Here is an 11,773-nt window from a genome sequence, read left to right on the forward strand (position 1 = left end):
GATGCAGAATGCTTTGCGCAGTGGTTAATTTAGGAATGTTAGAAATCGTTAACGTGCTTGATTTTTAGATAACAACAATCCGTTTTTTTTTTTTTTTTCAAATGCCATTGCTTAGCCAGAACAGAGATGCAATTATGAATTTATTTCATCAATATTTGAAAAAGAAATGCCATTTGATAAGTCTCTAGAATCTAGTTACTATTAGAGATGCATATTTTTTCACTGCAGTAATGGTGTGATTCAGTCTGAAATGTTCTAGCTCCCCCCCATAGTAGCATTTTGAAGTTGTTTCTATGCTGTTTATTGATGTCTCCAGCATGTTGGGTTGTCATTCAGTAGAATGTTCTACAAGTGCTTCTGATTTCTAAGTGATACAGTTATTCCATGGACGTTTCCCCATTCTATTGCTATTGAGTACTGTTCTGAAACACAACCTTATACGGCTGTTTTGAACTGAAATGAGTGGCAAACGCTGCAAATATCATGTGTGATCTTTGCCGTATCACTGTCATCCCAGACCTCGATCCCCTTAGGTTCTGCTGCGGTCACACAGGTAAGCGACCCTAAGGAAAACAGCTGTGTTCTGACCTATCATATACAGGATATATATTTACACCCAGATGGGGATCTGTTTTATACTCGAATTTGCCTGATTTTTATATTTCTGCTTACCTGTGCTGTGTAGTAATACTAGCTGTGCTCCTGATATTAATGAGTCATGTCCAGGTAGGATTCGTAGTGATATCAACAGCTGTTTTTTGTTTGTTCATAGAGTATATTGATGATAGTGCTGTGATTTGATGGGGATGAATGATCTGCATGGTTTCAACATGAGTCGTATGGTTTAAGGAGCGGCAACGTTTTTTTCCCCTCTTAGGCCAATTGCAATGTGGTTTGATGGCTTTTCCCACCTGACTTATCGTAGTACAATTTTGCAACAACAAAAACAGCGTTCTCTCTCTACATGCTGTTTTTAAGTTCTCATTTTCTGAGGTCATTTTGTTGTTATTGATAAACTATCATGAGGCATTATTATAACCCATAACTTGGTAAGTCTCTGCAGTGTGATCTTTGATGCATAGAGCTCGAGCCCTGTACTTTAACATTACTATAAAACTGCAAACAGGCAACTCGGTCTGTCATAAAGCCAGCCCTATGTGCATATATATATATATATATATATATATATATATATATATATATGCGTACGTATTAGTAAGTCTACAAACGTTTATGAAAGTACACCTGCATATGATGCTCAATGCTGTTCAACTGACTCATTGGTGTTGACTGAAAGCTGTGAACTTGAATATGCTGCCATAGTGCTGTAATGGTGTTCTCATAAAACCCTGCTGCCTGCCTCCTTCCACCTCTCACTCAGATGCTGTTGGAAGCCAGAGAAGGTTCTAGAAGCCAGCGTAGGTTCTAGATTCAGGAACAGGAACCTGTAAGTTTGTCCCTACCGTAAAGGAGACTACTCTGAGAGGCATCCTTTGAGGCTGATGATCAAGGTGTAGGTGACCATTCGAGAGCGAGCTCCAGATAAGGTAAACAAAGCAATGAAATACAGAATTGTGTGACTTGCTCAAGTTTACCATGCTGTTTGCTAGTTAGGGCTGTATTTTTAGTCCAGGTTTCCCCTCGTCTCGTTATAACATTTTTTTAAAAAGGTAACCTGTCGTAGAATTATTGCAAGTTGTCTAACTGAAATGATGTCTGGTGTTTCTCCACATGTTTTCATGATGATTCTATTGAATGCCTTCCTTTGCCCGCTCGCCCGCTGGGTGTGTGTCCCAAATAGAACCCTATTCCATATAGTGCCCTGTAGGCTCTAGTCTAAAGTAGTGTACTAGAAATGCCATAGGGTTCCATTTGGGATGTTACCACTGTCATAACTAGGCCTTGTTGCATAGTTGTCATCAGGATTCTAAAGTGTCCCCTATTTTTGGTTGCAAATGCACCTAGATATTTTGTTGTGCGACCTGACTGGTTTTATTTTGGGTGCACCAGTGTGACCAGGTAAATAATCGCCCAGATAATACTGGTCATTTTTTATTTGACCTCTTAACTAGGCAAGTAAGTTAAGAAAAAAAAATATATATATATTTACAATGACGGTCTAACCCTATTGTGCGGCGCCCTATGGGACTCCTAATCACGGCAGGTTGTGGTACAGCCTGGAAACGAACGAGGGTCTGTAGTGACGAGATGCAGTGCCTTAGGCCGCTGCGCCCCCTCGGAATCTCTAAACTGGCCAGTTGTTTCAGAGTGTCCTGGAGGAGAAAGCGAACGCAGATTCATACCATCTAAAGCCTACGTGTAAAGAATATTTAAAGAATACATCAGTGATTTCTGTCGGCTGCTTTGTGTAGCCAGGTAGATGCCCAAAGGGTCATTTCTAAATTTTCCAATAACTTTCCCAATTAAATGTTAACTGCAGCGTAGGCTCAACTGGCATGGTGATATAATGTCAGGGTCTTTTGTTTTGCGAACTCTGCTATTGCATACAGTACAGTAGACACTGCCAGCCAAAACCCTTTTGAATTTAAATTAAGGGAAACTATACACATTTTCTTCCCCAGACTACTTAAGTGGACTCCCGATCTAGTGTAAGCATCGCTGGTGGACTTAGAATATCCTATTTATTTTTGTGATTGAGTGAACCTTATCAAATAAAAAGGGGGGGGAATCCCACACACGAGGTAAAGATTTTGGTGTCGTGGCAAATGTATTGGCAAGTAAAAAATAAAAACATATAGCTGTACACTTTTTTTGGGGGGGGGGGGGGGGGGGGTGGATAACTTTTTTAGGCCCTGTTCATAAACCAGGTCGCTGCTCACTGGCATTTTTTTTATTTTTTTTATTTGTATTTTTGTTTAGTCATGTTACCTCAACCTAGCTAGCTAACAACCTGGTTACTTTACCAGTATATCAAACATCTGGGGGCACAGAGGGAGAGGAAGGGTTAGCTTCTTCAGGAGATCATTGAATGAATGAGTGACTTGCATGTCTCATCACGAACTTGATGCTCTTAAAGAGACAGTGTAGAATTGAATCTCAATAGGTAGTGCTTTGACACAATGTCGAAACCTAGTATATAATTTCAATGGAAGGTTTTAAAATCAACATTTTCTTTCTACAGGGTTTAATATTAGTTTCTAGAGCTCAACAACGTGCTTCAAAAATAGCTTGAATTAATTTAATGCCCATTTATTCTTCCTTAAACAAAAAAAATAAAAATATTCTGGTGTGCCTAGATCATTTTAAGTTAGGAGCACCAGTGCTATCACTTAATTTAGACCCCAGCTAGAGAGTTAGATGAGATGTAACCAGGAACTGCTGCTTCTGTGTTTTTCAACCATTATGGCAGGAAATTGTAGTTGGCTATTCTAGTTCTCACTTCATTCATGAGAACCCACATACCTCTGCTAGTGATTTTGCTATTCACGTTTTTTTTTCTCCATAAATTAGTGTAATCTGTGTGTTAGATGCTCATATCATCTCTGAGCAAAGTGTTTCAAGGAGTTTGGGGGCTAGGTGTCGCCTAGAAGACTAAATCAGAAGGGAGAAATATGGAGCATGCCTTAGAGGTAAACAAATTGAAACATGTTTCTTGTGATGCCTTAATATTATCAAATGTATCTTTTTTTTGGTTTTGTTTCCTGTCTTTATGAAATGACTGTTCTGCATCTTTGTTGCCCTGTCCAGTAATAAAGTTGTAACCTTTAGCCATCGTGTCTGTTCCTTGTTTTGACGTTACCGATACTAAACACTTATATTCCTGGTTTGTCTGGGAACAATTGCCAAATGAACACACCTGTGTGCATTTTTACCACTGACAATGATTGTTTACGCTGCATGAAGGGCTCTGTACAGGATGGGACCTGCTTTCCTGGGTGCTGCACACATGGGGGGTGGGGGGGTTCACTTACAATAACACACTGAACAGGAAGCTGATTTTTCTCAAATGTTGTGCACACATTAGTTTACATCCCTGTAAGTGAGCATTTCTCCTTTGCCAAGATAATCCATCCACCTGACCGGTGTGGCATATCAAGAAGCTGATTAAATAGGATGCTCATTACACAGTGGCACCTTGTGCTGGGGACAATAAAAGGGCATTCTAAAATGTGCCGTTTTGCCAGACAACACAATGCCGCCGATGTCTCAAGTTGAGTTAGCGTGCAATTGCCATGCCGACTGCAGGAATGTCCACCAGAGCTGTTGCCATTGAATTTAATGTTCTCTACCATAAGGCTTCTCCAAAGTCATTTTAGAGAATGTGGGTGGGGTGCTCAATAGTATTTCTGTAATGAAGCCCTTTTTTTGTGGGGGGGGGGGGGTGGGGGGTGATATTGATTGGCTTCCCAGTGGGTGGGCCTGTGCCCTTCCAGCCCCACCCATGGCTTCACTCTGGCGCTGTCATGTGTAATCCATAAATTAGGGCTAAATGAATGTATTTAAATTGACTTAACTTTGAACTGTAACTTAGTAAAATATTTGAATGTTGCCTCTTTTTTTTCCCTGTTGATCGTTGGAGTAAATATGTTTTTGTCGCACTGCTTTACTTTATCTTGGCCAGGTCGCCTACCTCGCGCGTGTCAACGAGGGTCTGCGTAGCCAGCCGCGAAAATAGAACTTGGTTCTATTTGTGACGCTTGATCAGTGGTGGAAAAAGTACCCAATTGTCATACTTAAGTACGAGTAAAGATGCCTTAATAGAAAATGACTCCCGTATGTGTTAGTCACCCAGGAAAATACTACTTTAGAAAGTTAAAGTTTTTGGTTCTAAATATACTTAAGTATCGAAAGTAGGTGTAAATCATTTCGAGAGCCGTGCGTCCTCCGAAACACAACCCAGCCAAGCCGCACTGCTTCTTGACACAATGCCCCCTTAACGCGGACGCCAGCCACACCAATGTGTCGGAGGAAACACCGTACACCTGGCTACCGTGTCAGTGTGCACTGCGCCCGGCCCGCCACAGGAGTTGCTAGAGTGCGATGGGACAAGAACATCCTTGCCAGCCAAACCTACTGGGATGTCTGATATACATAAATAAAACATTCACCCTGGACATAATACTTGATTTTTAGAACTTTTTAATCAACCTCTGTGTTGTATTGATTTAAGTCTGCATGTTTAAGTTACCATAGTAAAAATGTGAAGACCAACAGGCAATGAAAAAGTTACTGTTTAATAACATTTTACACTACCTTTATTGTATTTAGCCATCCCCATAATCTGGTTATTGACATTCCTCAGGGAATGGTCTGCTGATTGCTGACAACAGAGTGACAGGTTTGATGTGTTGCTCCAGTTCTATAGCCCAGCATACTAACCTGGGGACAGAGGGATGGACATGTTTGTTTTTAATTAACGTCGTCTGCAAGACTTTTAGAGGGAGAGAGCAGAGCATGAGTTCTGAAGTACAGTAAATCCAACCAGTGGCACTTGATTTTATGCTATATGGGACTGCACTAGTGAAGGCCTTGATTATGAGACTGCACAAGTGAAGACCTTGATTATATGAGACTGCACAAGTGAAGGCGTTGATTATATGCTATATGAGACTGCACTAGTGAAGGCGTTGATTATATGCTATATGAGACTGCACTAGTGAAGGCCTTGATTATATGCTATATAAGAAGGCACTATTGAAGGCCTTTTTTTTAGGTGCTTGACAGTAAAGCCACTACACAAGGTAATCGTTTTATTAGGCCTATGTGGTCTAAAACGGAAGGAAAATACAATCACAAGAATCCACTTTTATAGACTATCACAACACAGACCACACATTGCGCAAACAAAACAACGTAAACAATATAAACTGGAATTACATGGATCCATTACTGGACTTTTTGTTGATGATTTTGTAAAAAATGGAACGGGAAGAGACGATCACTGGTCAACATGGTTACAGACACAACAACACTACTGGCGGTCTGTCAACCGTTCCCATAACAACAGGACGCAACACGCGACTGAAGAGAGACGAGACAACCAATGCGTTAGTTACAGAATCAGCGCGCGCTCTGGAAAGAGCGGGAGAGTGGAAAGGCAGTTTGTCAGCTACAGCAGCGCGTTCCCCCTGAACGGTAACAGGAGAGTTAACGTTAGGTGAGACGCCTGACTACCGGAGACGTAATTCATGAGCTGTAACCGAAAAACAACTGGCATTTTGGAAAGTTTGAGGTGAGGGAGAAAGTGGTGGAACAAGTGTTGTTAGCATTATTAAGTATATTGCTAGTTGGATCCATTAACAGTAGCCAACTTAACTGATCGAATAATCGAGTTTATGGTGTGAAAATGATCTGGCTAATAAAGTCAGACGTCAGCTAGCTAACGGTACAACATCATATGAGCTAACGTTTGTAACCTAACCAATTTGCTATAGTATTAACTAGTATAAGACTCCTTGCCCCTCAAGTTGTAACACGTTAGTTGCTTACTGGATCCTGGCAATATGTGTGAAACGTTAACCAGCTAACGAACTATCTGTGAACTTAAGTTTTCCCTCTAAAGTATGTGGTTAATTTTCACAATGAGAGAATTAGGTGAAAATGAGGCGTTGTTGTTAAACAACTGGATTCAGGGATCAAGTGTAGCTGGAGTTGGGCCTGGCTTTAGCTGGATGCCACTATAGAGGTGAAAGAAATACCACACACGGTCTATTTCTCACTTTTTCAATACAATGGATAAAAAGGGGAATGCCAGGTGTACTCTCTGCCTGAAAGAGATAAATGATGTCAACAAAGGGTATCCGTTACCGTTCAGGGGGAACGCGATGCTCTACTGGCACATTGTACACTTTCTGCCTGTGGACATCTGTTCTACAATGTAATAATGTGTAGTCAAAATATATTGCTTTTGTTGTGTTGACCTTGACAGTAACACTTGTGTTTGAGTGAGTGGGATTATTCAATTTTTTACTCGGTGAACGTTATTTTTGCACACATGTAGCCTTGTGCACTTGATCAATGTCCACTATATATGCCTGTTTGTTTCATTATATGTCTACTTTAAGATGTTTTTTTCCCAAGTGCAATATTTAGGTGTGTGTGTGGTCACAGTCGTTTTATTATAAAGGCTGTGTGTGCAAAAATAACGTTCACCGAGTAAAAAATTGAATAATCCCACTCACTCAAACACAAGCGTGACACATTTCAGTTGAATTCTTATTTACAATGACTGCTTACCCCGGCCAAACCCTAACAATGCTGGGCCAATTGTGCACCGCCCTATGGGACTCCCAATCACGGCCAGTTGTGATACAGCCTGGAATCGAACCAGGGTCTGTAGTGACGCCTCTAGCATTTAGATGCAGTGCCTTAGACCACTGCGCCACTCGGGAGGCCAAATCAATGACGTTAAAATGCCTAGTTACTCTGTTCCATCTGACTGCGCAAGCCCGTCTCGTCAGTCAATTTTATCAACTTGATCTCCACTATAAAAGCATCGACATTCTCACATTTCTTTTAGATTAACATTTTAGTATTTAACAGCAAATATCTGTATAAACCCTGCTGTCTGTCTCTGACATTTGCAACAGATTTGAATATTCAAATTCAAATCTCCAGCTGTCCCATAGCAATGAACATGTCGGGATGAGACAGACAGGCAGCCAAAAACATGAATCAGCATAATTTTTATGGATAGAAACATCAAAAGAAAACAGGAAAAATGAAACAAAGTGTAGCTAGTTTGCAGTCTTTCCGACTTCAGTTTGAAGTGATTGTGTTAGCTGTGTTGTTGGCTAGCTCCTCTGAACAACAGTGTCCTGATGAGGACATTTTCTATGCCCGGTGAAACAGCACATCATTAGCTCATTGTTATGGATGTATCCAAATAAATGTCACTAGAAAACAGCTTAAAACAAATGCAAATGCTTCTTCTCTATTTTATTTTAGCGTTCAGGGAGGGTCTGGTAAAAATCTATTTTAATGAAGGGAGGGCCATTCATTTTAATTTCAGATTCAATTTTCTCCAGGTATCCCTCAAATAACATACAGTCCCCTAAGACTGAATTTAATTAGGGAGCTACCTCTTTCTTCAGCCTTGCAGACAAGCACAGCAATTGCCTAATAATCATATTGCATAGGCTAAATGATATGGACCTACACCTAAATGGTAGGCCTACAATGTTTTATATGCATTTTTAGAATCATGTTTGTCACATGCGTTATTTAACTCGATGATTACATATTGCACACTCATCATCCAACAGAGTATTGCAGTTATTTTAAAATAAGTGTTTAACAAGTCCAAATACATTTCACGAGGTGCTTGTTGGGAGTCCCTCTTGCAGACCGACATAGGCTACAAGCACTGCTACATAAATAACCATTGCTGCTATAGTGTTGGCCAGGGGTATTCAACTCTTACCCTACAAGGTCTGGAACCTGTTGGTTTTCTGTTCTATCAGTCCCCTGATTAGAGGGGAACAATAAATGCAGTGGAACTGGCTTGGAGGTCCAGATTTGAGTCAGAGGTCTAGGCTATATTACGTAGATGAGGTCCAGAGTTGAGTCTGAGGGGTATATAGTACGTGTAAGCCTACACTCACATGTAAAACATTTTACGGCCTCCTGGGTGGCGCAATGGTCTGGGTTCGAGTCCAGGCTCTGTTGCAGCCTGCCGCGATCGGGAGGCCCATGGGGCGGCGCACAATTGGCCGAGCTTCATCCGGGTTAGGGGAAGGTTTGGCCGGCAGGGATATCCTTGTCTCATCGCATACTAGCGACTCCTGTGGCAGGCCAGGCGTAGTGCATGCTGACCAGGTCGCCAGGTATACTCTGTTTCCTCTGACACATTGATGCGGGTGGCTCCCGGGGTGGATGGGCATTGTGTCCAGCAGCAGTGTGGCTTGGTTGTGTTTCGGGGGACGCACGGCTCTCGACCTTCACCTCTCCCGAGTCCGTATGGGAGTTGCTGCCATGAGACAAGACTAACTACTACCAATTAGATATCACGAAATTGGGTAAAAAAAACAAAACATTTTACATGCATTATTAGAGTCATCCATTTCGTCACGTGTGGACCAGCAGTGAACAGTTTTCCAAAAGCTTGATGCGAAGGATGGCTCAAACCTATGGTTAATGAGCACTGTCATTTGAGTCAACAGCTTTGTGTTACCAGGAACGCAACTGGTGACAGTACATGACAGCTGACTTGTTTGTAACAACCTACTATAAGCTTTGTTGTATACGCCTCCATATTTTCTCTGTAAAAGTACATGGATGTCTGTGAAACGGAAAAGCAAACCTGGGATTTTGTCATCTGCGAAAACGTAACGTTAGTATCGTATCAAGGATGTGATGACCATACAATACTGCCACTATAACTTGGTCTGTCAAGTGTAAAGTCAAAGTCAAATTTATTTATATAGCCCTTCGTACATCAGCTGATATCTCAAAGTGCTGTACAGAAACCCAGCCTAAAACCCCAAACAGCAAGCAATGCAGGTGTAGAAGCACGGTGGCTAGGAAAAACTCCCTAGAAAGGCCAAAACCTAGGAAGAAACCTAGAGAGGAACCAGGCTATGTGGGGTGGCCAGTCCTCTTCTGGCTGTGCCGGGTGGAGATTATAACAGAACATGGCCAAGATGTTCAAATGTTCATAGATGACCAGCATGGTCGAATAATAATAATAAGGCAGAATAGTTGAAACTGGAGCAGCAGCACAGCCAGGTGGACTGGGGACAGCAAGGAGTCATCATGTCAGGTAGTCCTGGGGCATGGTCCTAGGGCTCAGGTCCTCCGAGAGAGAGAAAGAGAGGAGAGAATTAGAGAACGCACACTTAGATTCACACAGGACACCGAATAGGACAGGAGAAGTACTCCAGATATAACAGACTGACCCTAGCCCCCCGACACATAAACTACTGCAGCATAAATACTGGAGGCTGAGACAGGAGGGGTCAGGAGACACTGTGGCCCACTCCGAGGACACCCCCGGACAGTGAATGGGAACAAAAGCTAACGTTGAATTTGGCAGTATCCATCTGGATCGCGTGTCCTCTCCTCTCTATGTCTTCTCCACACAGATGAACAGATCTAGGTCAATTACGACAATTAACACATTTCGGCTAATCGCTCAGCATTACCAGTAATCTATATGCAAACATTTGGTGGGACAGAAAGGAAAAGGGAAATCAAACAATTTAACCTAACTCCTCTTGCCTCTACACCATCTGTGAATGGGTAACTTGATTTTGAGTTAATGTACCCAATGACTCAGATTTGAGCCAGGACTCGAGCACAGGGACTCAGACTTCAGCCGTAGGGGCTCGACCATTCGTGACTTGGACTCGAGCACAGGGGACTCTTAGCTTGAGGTTTAGTGACTCCACTACATCACTGGGTGAACCGGTCGTTATCTGGAGGTTTAGTGACTCCACTACATCACTGGGTGAACCGGTCGTTATCTGGAGGTTTAGTGACTCCACTACATCACTGGGTGAACCGGTCATTATCTGGAGGTTTAGTGACTCCACTACATCACTGGGTGAACCGGTCGTTATCTGGAGGTTTAGTGACTCCACTACATCACTGGGTGAACCGGTCATTATCTGGAGGTTTAGTGACTCCACTACATCACTGGGTGAACCGGTCGTTATCTGGAGGTTTAGTGACTCCACTACATCACTGGGTGAACCGGTCGTTATCTGGAGGTTTAGTGACTCCACTACATCACTGGGTGAACCGGTCGTTATCTGGAGGTTTAGTGACTCCACTACATCACTGGGTGAACCGGTCGTTATCTGGAGGTTTAGTGACTCCACTACATCACTGGGTGAACCGGTCGTTATCTGGAGGTTTAGTGACTCCACTACATCACTGGGTGAACCGGTCATTATCTGGAGGTTTAGTGACTCCACTACATCACTGGGTGAACCGGTCGTTATCTGGAGGTTTAGTGACTACACTACATCACTGGGTGAACCGGTCGTTATCTGGAGGTTTAGTGACTCCACTACATCACTGGGTGAACCGGTCATTATCTGGAGGTTTAGTGACTCCACTACATCACTGGGTGAACCGGTCGTTATCTGGAGGTTTAGTGACTCCACTACATCACTGGGTGAACCGGTCGTTATCTGGAGGTTTAGTGACTCCACTACATCACTGGGTGAACCGGTCATTATCTGGAGGTTTAGTGACTCCACTACATCACTGGGTGAACCGGTCGTTATCTGGAGGTTTAGTGACTCCACTACATCACTGGGTGAACCGGTCGTTATCTGGAGGTTTAGTGACTACACTACATCACTGGGTGAACCGGTCATTATCTGGAGGTTTAGTGACTCCACTACATCACTGGGTGAACCGGTCGTTATCTGGAGGTTTAGTGACTCCACTACATCACTGGGTGAACCGGTCGTTATCTGGAGGTTTAGTGACTACACTACATCACTGGGTGAACCGGTCATTATCTGGAGGTTTAGTGACTCCACTACATCACTGGGTGAAACGGTCATTATCTCCTGTACTACTTCTGGTCTTCAATATGCTGCATCATCTAGAATGTTGATAATGGAAACAACGCGACTGCGGTGCAACCCTATACTTGTCTCTCACACTCATCCTGCAACCCCATATTTGTCTCTCACACTCATTCTGCAACCCCATACTTGTCTCTCACACTCATTCTGACAAACATTATTCAAATGTAAAAAATGTGACTTAAGACTAAACTAAATAAAGAGTGCCAAAATTAACACTGGCTGAAGGTATGTCTAGACTCTACCGGAACTAGGAACTTAGGGCTCATATT

This window comes from Oncorhynchus mykiss, chromosome 8 (genome assembly GCF_013265735.2).
Source record: "Oncorhynchus mykiss isolate Arlee chromosome 8, USDA_OmykA_1.1, whole genome shotgun sequence".
NCBI classification, from domain to species: domain Eukaryota; kingdom Metazoa; phylum Chordata; class Actinopteri; order Salmoniformes; family Salmonidae; genus Oncorhynchus; species Oncorhynchus mykiss.